Here is a 13,396-nt window from a genome sequence, read left to right on the forward strand (position 1 = left end):
GTGAGAATTCAGCTTGCAGCAGGAAATCAGCCCCACCAACAAATAACTCATATCTATCTCCTCCAATGTCCTAAAATTTGGATGGGCCAGATATATACTTCGGTTGTTTCCTTGTAATAAGGTAAAGTTTTGATGCACATAAACTAAATCTCAAGCATGTGCATGGTAGAGCCTACAAGAAAAGAAAGATAGTACAGGATACATATCGCAGCAATATCCTAGCTGCATCAAATATTATTTTCTTTTTTAAATTCAAAAAATCGAGGGATACATATGGAATACGTATCGGGCAGTATAGGGGCAGTATCCGAGTATCGGCGTAGTATCTGGCTGGATACGCGTGCTTTCCAATGTATCCGCGCAACATAGGAGGTGGGAGTGTCTGCATCACCCGTTGATATGCGGTCGCAGTGTTCTAGAGCCCAAAGATGCCTCCCGAGCCGAATATCGGCGGTGGAAGTTTTAATGGCCCTGATGTGGCCGCTCAAGCGATATATTGGAGCAGTGGAACGCACACACGATGGTCGCCATCGTGGTCGATAATCAACAACAGTGCGCCGAAGAATACAGTGCGAGTGAGGAATGCCAGTTGGTTGATGTCAACCCGTCCCGTCCCGTCCACTGTGAAGATGAAGGAGCCAAAGGTAAGGCTTTTTCCCGGTGGGAGGCCGCCACAAGCGAGGGGAGATCTGATCTATGTTCGTTCAGCGACCAACGCAGCCCATGTCTAGCGCGTCAACTGAGGATAAATAAAGTCATCAGTACCTAAGGACAAATGTATGTGGTGCGCCACTGCCAGTGGCGCACTAGAATCAGGTGTGCCATTGCTATGTTTTTACTAATAGCGCATCACATGAACAATGCGCCATTGCTATTTTTTTGGATCCACTCCCCCCCCCCACTGCTATGCTACACAGTAGTGGCGCACCTAGGTGTGGTGCGTCATTGCTATGTCTCACATACACAAACACCCCCACCCCCCTCCCTCCGGTCGATCGTCTTTTAGGTTTGTAAAAAAATAAAAGAAAAGGATAAAAGATTCAAACAAAATTCAAAAAAATAGATCCCATGTGTTATGTGTTCTAGTTGTTAGAAAAATTAACAAACATGAATTTTGAATTTTTTTGCAAAAGGCCGCCGTGTTTCGGTAAAATGGCCGTAACTTTTGCATACGACCTCTGATGAAAAAGTTTTTTTATATGAAAAATCATCTACTCGAAAAGTTACATCCGAATTTGACCGGCTATACCCGTATTCGATTTTCTAGAATCCTCAAAAATCTAACAGAAAAAAAGTTACGGGGCTTTCAAAATCTGAAGAGCCAAAAAAATTCAAAAAAATTCAAACTCAGTAATGGCGCACCTGCCCATGGTGCGCCATTACTATCTTCCCACCTTTAAAATTCAAACTATATCAAAAAAATAAAAAAAGTTAGTAACGGCGCACCTGCCCAAGGTGCGCCATTACTATCTTCCCGCCTTCAAAATTCAAAATAAATTAAAAAAATTTAAAAAAAAGTTAGTAATGGCACACCTACCCAAGGTGCGCCATTACTATCTTCCCGCCTTCAAAATTCAAAATAAATTAAAAAAATAATAAAAAAGTTAGTAATGGTGCACCTGCCCACGGTGCGCCATTACTATGCCGTATATATGGCTACGGGGTCCTCTCCTCTTTACCTCTTCATTTTTCTCCTCAACTCCATCTCCTCCTCTCCTCCACTCCATCTCCCCTCCTCTCCTCCACCATACTCCCCTCCTCCTCTCCGGCGACCTCCTCCTCCTCCTCCCCGGCGACCTCCTCCTCCCTCCTCTCCTCCCCTCCCCTCATGGTTTCTCCTCCCTCCTCTCAGGTGAGCTCCTCCTCCCTCCTCTCCGGTGATCTCCTCCTCCCTCCTCTCTGATGAGCTCTTCCTCCCTCCTCTCCTCCCTTCCCCTCACGGTTTCTCCTCCCTCCTCTCCGATGAGCTCCTCCTCCCTCCTCTCCTCCCCTCCCCTCATGGTTTCTCCTCCCTCCTCTCCGGTGAGCTCCTCCTCCCTCCTCTCCGGTGATCTCCTCCTCCCTCCTCTCTGATGAGCTCTTCCTCCCTCCTCTCCTTCCTTCCCCTCACGGTTCCTCCTTCCTCCTCTCCGATGAGCTCCTCCTCCCTCCTCTCCTCCCAACCCCTCACGGTTTCTCCTCCCTCCTCTCCGGTGAACTCCTCTCCGGCGACCTCCTCCTCCTCTCCGGCGATGTAGGCGAGCTCCTCTCCGGTGACCTCCTCCTCCTCCTCTCCGACGATGTAGCCGAGCTCCTCTCCGGCGAACTCCTCTCCAGCAAAAGAACGTACAAGATCCAAAAACAAGAACAAAATTTGAAAAAATATTATGAAAAAAACGAGCAAAAAAGGGTAAAAAAATTGCGATGCAGATCCAAATTTAAAATTCAAAAATAGCAATGGCGCACGGTGGGGGGTAGACGGTGCGCCACTACTATTTTCCCGCCTTCAAAATTCAGAAAAAATTCAAAAAAAAGTTACCAGTGGCGCACCTGTAGCAATAGTAATGGCGCACTACAAGGTGCGCCACTATTACCTGCAATACTAATGGCGCATCAGAGGCTCGCCATTAGTATTTGTTACTAGTGGCGTGGTATTAGTGGCGCACCTATAGTGCACCATTAATAGCCAAAATAGGTGCGCCACTAACAGCCTTTTTTCTAGTAGTGGAGAAATTAGTTCAACGGGTGTAGATGGGAATGAGAGCCCCTAGCCTCCACCTTATATAGATGATGAGGGCTAGTGTTTTATTGGGGTAGATACAATCTCACTATCGCAATCATAACTTGGAGGTCAAGATGATCTCCTGGATGTTTATCCGGGCTTCAGGTCTCCTGCCTATTGCTAGATTCATGCTGGGCCTCATGGACCCTATAGCAGACCTGCCCCAGGCTCCCCTTCGAGAAGCCACCCCCGGTGTACTACACAGCCATGGTTCGTTGGAGTTTGTAACCGGGCAGATGATGTCTGTGAGATGCACCAGTGGACGACGGCGGTGGTGCTGGCACTGGCTATTCAAGAGGGGCTCTGGCTTACGGAAATTCTGGCCTGAATTGCATGAAATTGAGGCGGAGAAGATGGGCTCGATTTGCAGCAATCTGGCGGCGATGGGTGTTGCGAGGTGGGGCAAAAATGTGAGCGAGGCCCGAGGTATTTATAGGATAAGCTGACGGGGACGGGTGCATGTTGGAAGTGCATGAAAGCGACATAGACGGAGCATGGCAGGCTCGGGTTCATGTGCACGAGAATCTCACTAGGAGGTTAAGGAAGGCAAGTTGACGACTGGATCCACATGAACGCGCGCGAGAGAGAGGATATTGAGAGGTGAGCGCCGGCGCTGTGCTGGCCGTCGGATCATCATGATAAAATGGATGCATACCGGTTTGCTAGCCTAGCGGGCTTGGAACATGCACATGCGCTAGCTGCGCTGACTTGCTGTTGGCCCGTGCAGACTTGCTGGCTGGGCTGCCTCTGCCTTTTTCTTTTTCTTCTCTGTTTTCTTTCTAATTCCATTTCTCTTTTGAGATTCAATTTGTTTTAAAGACAATCATTTCTAAATACCAGAAATACATACATAAATTTAACATTTATTTAGTGCTTTATCGTAATTCATTTTCTACAAATTATTTTCATAAGCTTGTTTTAAATATTTCACTTGACCTATCCTCAATTCAAAATTTGGGTTTCTTTTTATAGTCAGATTTCCATTGATTTTTACTTTATGCACATTCCAATTATTAGATTTGTGAACTCATTTGGGGACTATATTTATTTCCTTAACTTTTTTTGACTGAGATTATTTCCATAACTTTCCCTTTTAGGGTTCTATTTAATTCCCAAACTTTTATTTCGGCCACAAAAAAGTAACTCCTATCATTATCAAGCTAAAAGAAATAAACACATGCAGTTTAGGAAATTTAATTTCCTCCAATTTCCATTATCAACATTGAAATTAAAAAACACTTTGTCGAAGCGCGTGCACATCACTTGCGACATTGTCTTCGACAAGGAGGCACATTGTAGCTGGGGGGAGGTCGGGAGTGGCGCCAGCGAACAACTCCTTCACTTTGGAATGTATAGTGTGCACAAGTATTGATGCTCGGGGAGCAACGCCGAGCACATCAGCAACCGTGGGCAGAACGACAACGAGCTAAATGACCCCAGGTACAGCAACCCCGAGCACTACCGCTATCCAAGCCTAGCGGACCCAACAATCCCATGCTCATGGCCCTAGTCACCCCAAACGAGGTGGTGCCAGTCCAATTCGTAACTCCACCAACCATTGGTTGGACCTATCCGATGTCGACGCAGCACTGGCGCCCACACCTGTATTGGCGCATTTGTGACCTTCTCGCCGAGCCGCCACAATTGGCGGAGAGCCTCGACGACGATGAGGTGTTGCATCTGATAGCCGGTGACGCACGCTTGCCCGAGGCGGAGCTGATAACAATGCCACTTGTACACTCACAACACTCCCTGCAGAACATCAAGGCACTGGGCTCATGTGGGTGTTTAAGGTCAAGAAGGACGAGCATCGCTGCATGGTGAAATACAAGGCCCGACTCACTACAAAAGGATACGTGCAATGTGCCAACGTGCACTTTGAGGAAGTCTTCGCACTCGTTGTTCTTCCTCGAAGACAGTCCAGTCAGCTGGCAATCGCATAACTAGAAGATTGTTGCTACTTCTTCGTACGAAGCGGGGTACACGTACGGTGGCGCCAACGACGGCATGCCAGGGAATCTATTACGCTAGGATAAAATTGAGGATCGGACTTTAGAGTTGATTTTTCTAGGTAACCTTTAGAGTTGATGCAAGTCCACATTCACACTAGAAAACTGTTGGCTGGCATGTACGTAGTTTGTCCTATAATAAAACTAGTCTAGTACATATTTGGTTGTAACAAGTAATATAGCAAACAACTACTCCACTAGTTAGTTGTAGTGTACGTGAGCCACACCATTTCATCTGTACGAGAGTGTGTTCGTCGCCCGTACTATTAGAATAAATCCGAGGCATACCGTTGATCATCCGAGGACCAAGCAATCACACGAGCATGGCACCGAGATTTGTTAAAGAGGTTCACCAATATGGCTACATCCCCGGGGCCTGACTACGGGCGCTCCTCCCCGTGACACCGTCACAATACCGCACACCGGCCACCCGGGCGCCGGCACACGCCGCCGGCTCCCCCTTGCGCGCCTGTGCTATTATGTTGGCATAGGTTACATCGTGTGTCTACCCCCGCTATATATGAGAGGTCTAGGATACAAGTGTCCTACTTGGACACGACTACATATTCTATGTAAACACAATACAACTACAAGTCCAACTGTAACCTACCTTGTACACAATATTCGACACAACTCCAACAAACTCCACCTTGGCGAATATACTCCACCACCCTGAATTTGTCCATGCGTCAAACTTCCATGTATATTGGACTTGAGCTTATCCCATGAGTACCGCTGCTACTCCAAAGACTCCATATGACTCCACCTGCAACTTGTAGTCCCTTCTTTTCATGGCCACAGTCAACACTCGAGCAAAAATTAAGTTCCTTGTTCACTGGTAGAAAAAGGGCCTGTTGTCCCGGTTCGTAAGGGCCTTTTGTCCCGGTTCTGAAACCGGGACTAAAGGGTCGGTACTAATGACCTGTCCCTTTAGTCCCGTTTCAATCCAGAACCGGGACAGATGGGCCTCCACGTGGCCTGTGCGCGGAGCCCAGGCAGGAGACCCTTTGGTCCCAATTGGTGGCACCAATCGGGACCAATAGGCATCCACGCGTCAGCATTTTTGTGGCTGGGATTTTTGTTTTTTTTTGAAAGGGGGGGGGGGGTTTGCGGGTTTTGGGGGGTTAATTTAGGTGTTTCATATATTGTGTTAGTTAGCTATAATTAATAGAGAGAAGTGTCCTCTCTTATGTCCGTGCTTGGTCGACGCTACGTACTATACATACGTATAGAGAGGACTAGACACGCTAGCTAGCTAGTAAGCAAACGAAGGAAACAGAAGATCGTCATGAACATATATGCATACAGAGAGAAGTGATATCGACCACCTCTCCTTCTCCGAGAGATTGGTCGAACAACAAGTTCTCGTATATCTATCCGACACTACCGGCTACATATATAGAATAATTATCTCTTACAAATATAATCTCCTATCATACGGACGCATGGTCCACATAGTATTCTCCGTCTTCAGCGATCACGTGGTCAAGAAAGAATGCCGCCAATTCCTCTTGAATTGCTCGCATGCGAGCTGGTGCTAGGAGTTCATCCCGCTTCCGAAACATCTAATTTAAAGAAGGGGGTCAATACATATATATATATATATATATATATATATATATATATATGAATGAATGAAACTCAACACAATTGATGGTAATAAAATAAAATTGTGAATGTTGTTATTTACGTACTTCATATTGTTCGTCCGTGTAGCCCCGCTCACAGGTCGTGTGGCGGATGGACTCGCAAACATAGTATCCACGGAAATCATTCCCTTGTTCCTGCCACAACCACTTTACAAGAAATAGAGGTCAATCAAACTGATAAGCAAGAATGCCAAATGGTATTGATGAAACTAGCGCTTGAATCACTAGTAGATGCGCGGAACATGCTACTATAGTACTTACTTTCGGGTGTCTAAATTGTAGCTCCTTCGGCAGTCCCGGAGCTTTTCTGGTGAATTTTCTCCAAACCTTGCCGGACAAAGAAAACAATTACTTGATATATCAGGAAATGAGCAAAGTTGCTGATATGGTGGATAATGATCGATTTAACTTACTTCTTGAGTATTTGAGTCATGTCTGCGTAGTCCTGGGGATCTTTTCGTCTTGAGTCTAAGACGGTTACTAGTCCCTATTCAAGCTTAATCTCTAGGAGAATATAGTGGAAACTGCACACGCATGCATAACTCATCAATTACATTACTATAACCTTGACTAATATATAAGGGAAACCGAATACGCACAAGACAGTAACACTCACTTGAAGTTGTAAGGAAAGAGTATTATATCTTTGTTTTCATTTATTACCAACGATCGTAGCAAGTTGGCCTCGCTAGCTGCGGCATGAAATTTAACCTGAGTTGCATCTATGAGATATGTGTTAATGAACCCAATATCACCGACTTGTCTTTCTTCAATTCGGCGATCTTCAATCTGCATAATATAGTGAGGATGATTATAAATACATGCAACGAAAGAGCTGAGCTATATAGAGAGACTTAATGACAGAAGTAGTACTACTTACAGACAGTAGCAGGCGACCGTTGTTTTATCGAGGGCCAATTGATTGAAAAACTGAAAGAACTCCTCAAATGGAATAGGCAACAGTTCAATTCCAACGAGGTCATGCTCCTTTTTAACTTTCACATACAAAGTACTCCTCCCCCAGAGTCTCTGCAGATTTTCAAGTACCAATCATGCAATCTTTGCATCATCGTTGATAGAGATCTTTCATCTTTGACAAGAGGCTTCCCGTACTCGTATCTTTGTATCTGCACCTCCATGAAATCATAATGTACATCGTCGGGCAGGTAATCGCCAAGATTGCTATAACCGGGCACCATCCTCGGAACGTCGCTAGGCACCTTGAGCGGGGGGCACGATTGCTTCGCTTGTTCGCCGAGCTGGGCAATTTGTTTCCCAGCTCGTCGTTCTTTCAGCCTTTGATCACTGACAGTACTTCCCGACCGCTCCGCTTCAACAAATTCCTTTCCAATAATGCGCTCATAGTTTCCTTTCGGCGGAGACTTGGATGGTTTTGTCAGGGCAGCCAGAGTGCGCTTCGCTTTCACCGGATCTACCTTCTCCTCCGGAGGTGGATGTTTCTTTGCTTTCACCCCTTCAAAGAAGTTCCTCACTTCTTCTCGTGCGATCTCGGCGTTCTCCTCCAGGGTCCTCTCGTATGGTAACTTCTGTGGAGTCTTCAGAGAAGGACCAAATCTGTATTTCCTCCCGCCTCTGGCTGTACTACTAGACGCCGGCTAAGCAGACGGAGCGGTTGTCTTCTTTACTTGCTTACCAGGCGGAGGAGAAGGACTACGACGCGCCGGAGCAGCCAGAGCGGCGGTAGGTCTCTTCCGCCCTTGCTGACGAGGCGGAGAAGGAGGAGGCTGGCTGCTCGGGCGCGTCGGCGCAGGCGGAGAAGGAGGCGGAGTGCCACCACGCGCTGGAGAAGGAGCCGGTCGAGTGCCCTGATCGTCACTCGCCGGAGGAGGAGGCGGTGGAGGAGGCGGAGTGCCCTGACTCGCCGGAGGAGGAGGCGGTGGAGGAGGCGGAGTGCCCTGACTTGCCGGAGGAGGAGGAGGAGGCGGAGGCGTCCAGTTCGAAAGGTTGATGAGCTTCTTCCGCCATAGGCATGGAGTCTTCAGAGCAGACCCCAGCCTAGTCTCCCCTTCACCGGTAGGGTGGTCAAGCTGGAGGTCCTCAAATCCCTTTGTTATTTCATCCACGATCACCCTAGCATATCCTTCTGGAATCGGCCAGCAGTGAAAAGTTGCGCCGGGTTCAGTAGGATAAACAGAGCCAACAGCCGCCTTGACCTTCAAATTCATCCATTGCTTCATAAGGTGGCAATTTTGAGACTCCATGATAGCATCCACGGGATAGCTGGCAGGAGCCGTCAAGGCATGCTCCGGCTGAAGCAGCTCGGTGGAAGCCACGCTGCTTCTCCGCTGAGATGGCGGGGTAGCTTCGGGGGAAGCTTCGACAGTACGTTTGCTGTGATTTGCTTCTCTTTCCTCTATCGCTTGTACCCTTGCTTGCAGCGCCTGCATTTGGGTCTGCTGCACTTTTTTCCTCCTCTCATGGGATTTGTAACCGCCTGCGTCCGGAAACCCAACCTTCCACGGAATGAAGCCTGGCGTGCCTCGTGTCCGTCCAGGGTGCTCAGGATTCCCGAGGGCCATTGTGAGCTCGTCGTTCTCTCTGTCTGGAAAGAACGTCCGTTGTTGCGCTGCTTCGATATACTGCTGAAGCTTCCTGACTGGTATGTCCATTTGATCGTTCGTCCAAATGCACTTCCCTGTTACGGGGTCCAAGGTTCCGCCAGCCCCGAAGAACCAAGTCCGGCAACGGTCTGCCAGTTAATTGTCTCTGGTTCGATCCCTTTATCAACGAGATCATTCTCAGTCTTGGCCCACTTAGGCCGGGCTACGAGGTAGTCACCTGACCCCGTGCGATGGTGATGCTTCTTCTTCGCAGCATTTTGCTTGTTTGTCGCCGACATCTTCTTACTCTTTTCCGATGTCTTGTGGGCCACAAATGCGGGCCAGTGATCTCTGATCTTCTCATATCTGCCCTTGAATTCTGGTGTCTCATTATTTTCGACAAACTTATTCAGCTCTTTCTTCCACCTCCTGAATAGTTATGCCATCCTCTTAAGAGCAAAAGACTTGATTAATTGCTCTTTAACTGGCTTCTCTGGATTATCCTCTGGCGGTAGGGTGAAATTTGACTTCAGCTCAGTCCAAAGATCATTTTTCTGCATATCATTGACATAAGACACCTCAGGGTCTTCTGTAGCCAGCTTAAACCATTGCTGGATGCTGATCGGGATCTTGTCCCTAACCAGAACCCCACATTGAGCAACAAATGCGTTCTTTGTTCGGATGGGTCCAATCGGTTGGCCGTCGGGCGCGATTGCTATGATCTCAAACCTTTCATCCGAGCTCAACTTTTTCTTCGGGCCTCGTCTCTTTACCGAAGTTGTGCTCCATCCGAAGGGCTAGAAAAAAGAACAAAGACTTAATCAATATGTGTACATACCAAAACAATGAATGCATCAATTAGCTAGTCAGCACAGGCTTAACTAATATATATACCTGGCCGGACTCGGTTCGGTCACCGGAGCCGTCATCACGGTCTCCTTCTTGCACCGGCATTGGGTCACCGGAGCCGTCCTCATGTTCTTCTTCTTGCACCGGCATTAGGTCACCGTAGCCAGCTTCTTCACCCTCTCCTTCCAGACCATCGGTGTCGTTGAGAAACAACGAGACGGCATCACTTCCTTCTGCGATTATGTCCCTCAACAATGCTTCTTTTGCTTCGTCTCGGGCGGTGTCCATAGTTTCTACAAATATTTACAACATGGCAATTATTATTCAAACATGACAGATGGATATATTAGTGACAAACGTAGAACTAGCTACCTAATCATAGTAAGGAATCATATATATTAATTAGTGGCCTCGACGCTGCTTCTCTAGGGTTTGGGGTGGCCTCGACAACGCCTCAAGGGTTTGGGGTGGCCTCGAGAACGCTTCAAGGAGGGGGTAATATCGACCCCCTCCCACGTGTTGAAGCTATCGGGAGGGGGTATATCGACAACGACGACACTACATCTATGTCCCTCGACGACCTCGTTCCCGATAAAAAAAGAGGAAGAAGAAGAAAAAAAAGAGGAGAAGAAAGAATAGAGGAGAAGATCGAGAGGATCGCCGAGGGTCGGGAGGTTGCCTAGTGTCAAAGGATTCAACAAAACCATGTCTTCATCATTTGGCGAAAGTAACAGGTGCATGATGGTACGAAGCTCTCCAAAGTTATTTTGGAACGGAGTCCTAGATAGGATAATTCGCTTTTTGGTACAAAGTTCAGCAAGAACCTTCCAAATATCGTTATTTGGAAGGCCTTTGCTGAAATTCATACAAAAAGGCAAATTATCCTATCCGGGACACCATTCCAAAATAACTTTGGAGGACTTCGTCATGCCCTGGTTACTTCCGGCTAATGATGAAGCCATGGATTTCTTCAATACTTTGACACCAGGAAACCTCTCTCGACCCCTCGGCGATCCTCGACCCCTCGGCGATCCTCTTCTTCCTCTCATGTTCGAGAGGATCGCCGAGGGGTCGGGAGGTTGCCTAGTGTCAAAGGATTCAACAAAACCATGTCTTCATTATTAGGCGAAAGTAACAGGTGCATGATGGTACGAAGCTCTCCAAAGTTATTTTGGAACGGAGTCCTAGATAGGATAATTCTCTTTTTGGTACAAAGTTCAGCAAGAACCTTCCAAATATCGTTATTTGGAAGGCCTTTGCTGAAATTCATACAAAAAGGCAAATTATCCTATCCGGGACACCATTCCAAAATAACTTTGGAGGACTTCGTCATGCCCTGGTTACTTTCGGCTAATGATGAAGCCATGGATTTCTTCAATACTTTGACACTAGGAAACCTCTCTCGACCCCTCGGCGATCCTCGACCCCTCGAACCCTCGACGACCCTGGAACCCTCGACCCCTAGACGACCCTGGAACCCTCGACCCTATAGAACCCTCGAACCCTCGACCCTGTGACCCTTGACCCCTTAACGACCCTCGACCCGCTACCCTAGTTCCCGACCCTCGACCCCTCGGCAATCCTCGACACCCTCGTCCCCGATAAAAATTAAGAAGAAGAAGAAGAAGAAGAAGAAGAAGAAGAAGAAGAAGAAGAAGAAGAAGAAAGAGGAGAAGAAGAAAGGAATAGCTAGAGGAGAAGATCAAAGAAAAAAGAAAAAAAAGAGGAGAAGAAGAAAGGAATAGTGGAGAGGAAGAGAAAATAGAATATTCTATTTTCTCTTCCTCTCCACTATTCCTTTCTTCTTCTCCTCTTCTTTTTCTTCTTTTTTCTTCTTCTTATTTATTTCTCCTTTTCTTTTCCTCTCCTCTTCTTCTTTCTTTCCTCTTCTTATTTTCTTCTTTCCCATCCTTCGTTTTCTTATAAATTTTAGCATATTCTAAATTTTCTTTTAACTTTCTATATATGAACAAAAAACTTTCTATGAATAAAAACTTTCTATATATATATGAAAAAAAAATCTATGAACAAAAAAATTAAACTAACATACACATATACATTATACATTGTATATGAACATTATACATACACATATACATACACATATACATTATACAAAATTTTCGATGAACATATACATACACATAGCCACATACGTACATACACATATACATTATATATATATATATATATATATATGAAAAAAATTAAACTTAAAAAAATGAAGGGCAGGGGCGGCGGCACGGCAGGGCAGGGGCGGCGCGCGGCGGCAGCGAAGGGTAGGGGCGGCGCACGGCGGGGTGGCGTGCGGCGGCAGCGAAGGGCAGGGGTGGCCGCGCAAGGCAGGGGCAGCGCGCGGCGGCAGCGAAGGGCAGGGGCGGCGGCGACGGCAGCCAGTACAGGGGGAGGAGCAGGGGAACGGGGCGGCACTCACCGTGAGGTGGCGTCGGCGACGAGGAAGAAGCTAGGCTCGGGGACGGCGGAGGCCCGCTCGGGGGCGAGGGCAGGGGCGCGCGGCCTCGACGACGGCGACGGGGACGCGACGGCGAGGCACGGGCGACGGCAGGGGCGGCAGACGTCGTCGGGGCAGCCTGGCGACGTCGATGTGCTCGGCGTCGTCGGGGCAACTAGCGAGGGAAATGGTGAAAATTTCCTAAATGTTACTTATATAGCTAAGGTATTGGTCACGGTTCGTGGCACAAACCGTGACCAATGCCCCCCTTTAGTCTCGGTTGGTGCTACCAACCAGGACCAAAGGCCTCTTTTCAGCAGCCCAAAGGGCGGGAAGCGGCGGCCTGACACCAACCGTGACCAATGCCCCCCTTTAGTCCCGGTTGGTGCCACCAATCGGGACCAAAGGCCTTGTGCTGCCCCGCGCACAAATGTTTAGTCCCACCTCGCTAGTTGAGAGGGAGCCGCACCTGTTTATAAGGTGCAGTGCGCCTTCCCTCTCGAGCTCCTCTCTAAAGCAGGCTTTCGGGCCTAACCGTGCAATGTGTGCCTGTGGGCCTACTGGGCCTCCCGCGAGCCTGAATCCTGGCCCATGGTAGGGTTTCTAGTCGTATTCAGGCCGTGGGTGCCCAGTAGGTGGCACTTTTTTTTGTTTTTTTTGTTTTCGTTGTTGCTTTATTTATTTTATTTTGTTTCTACTTACAACAAAATACTTATTGTTGCTACTTTTATTTTTTTTCCAGTTTTTTTTGTTTTGTTTTCTGAATTATTTATTTTCTTTTGTTTTTTGCTTTATTTTTTAATTCTTTTTGCTTTTAGGTCAGCAAAATTATAAACTTTCAGTTGCTTTATTTATTTTATTTTGTTTCTACTTACAACAAAATACTTATTGTTGCTATTTTTTCCCAATTTTTTTGTTTTGTTTTCTGCATTATTTATTTTCTTTTATTTTTTGCTTTATTTTTTTTATTTTTTTTGCTTTTAGTTTTAGAAAAATTATAAGCTTTCTGTTAGTGCCATTAGTTTTCAAATTTTAAAACACATTTTTAGTTTTTTTTGTTTTCTTTTTTGCTTTATTTATTTTTTTTGTGATTAACTTTACTATACAAATAGTTT

General features: G+C 46.8%; 1 pseudogene; it reads left to right on the forward strand.

Annotated features, from left to right (window-relative positions):
- Nucleotides 1-520: 520 nt before the first annotated feature.
- Nucleotides 521-13,396, forward strand: part of LOC123153973 (disease resistance protein RPM1-like) — a 36,477-nt pseudogene continuing 23,601 nt past the window's right edge.

Source organism: Triticum aestivum, chromosome 7A (assembly GCF_018294505.1).
Source record: "Triticum aestivum cultivar Chinese Spring chromosome 7A, IWGSC CS RefSeq v2.1, whole genome shotgun sequence".
Taxonomy (NCBI): Eukaryota; Viridiplantae; Streptophyta; class Magnoliopsida; order Poales; family Poaceae; genus Triticum; species Triticum aestivum.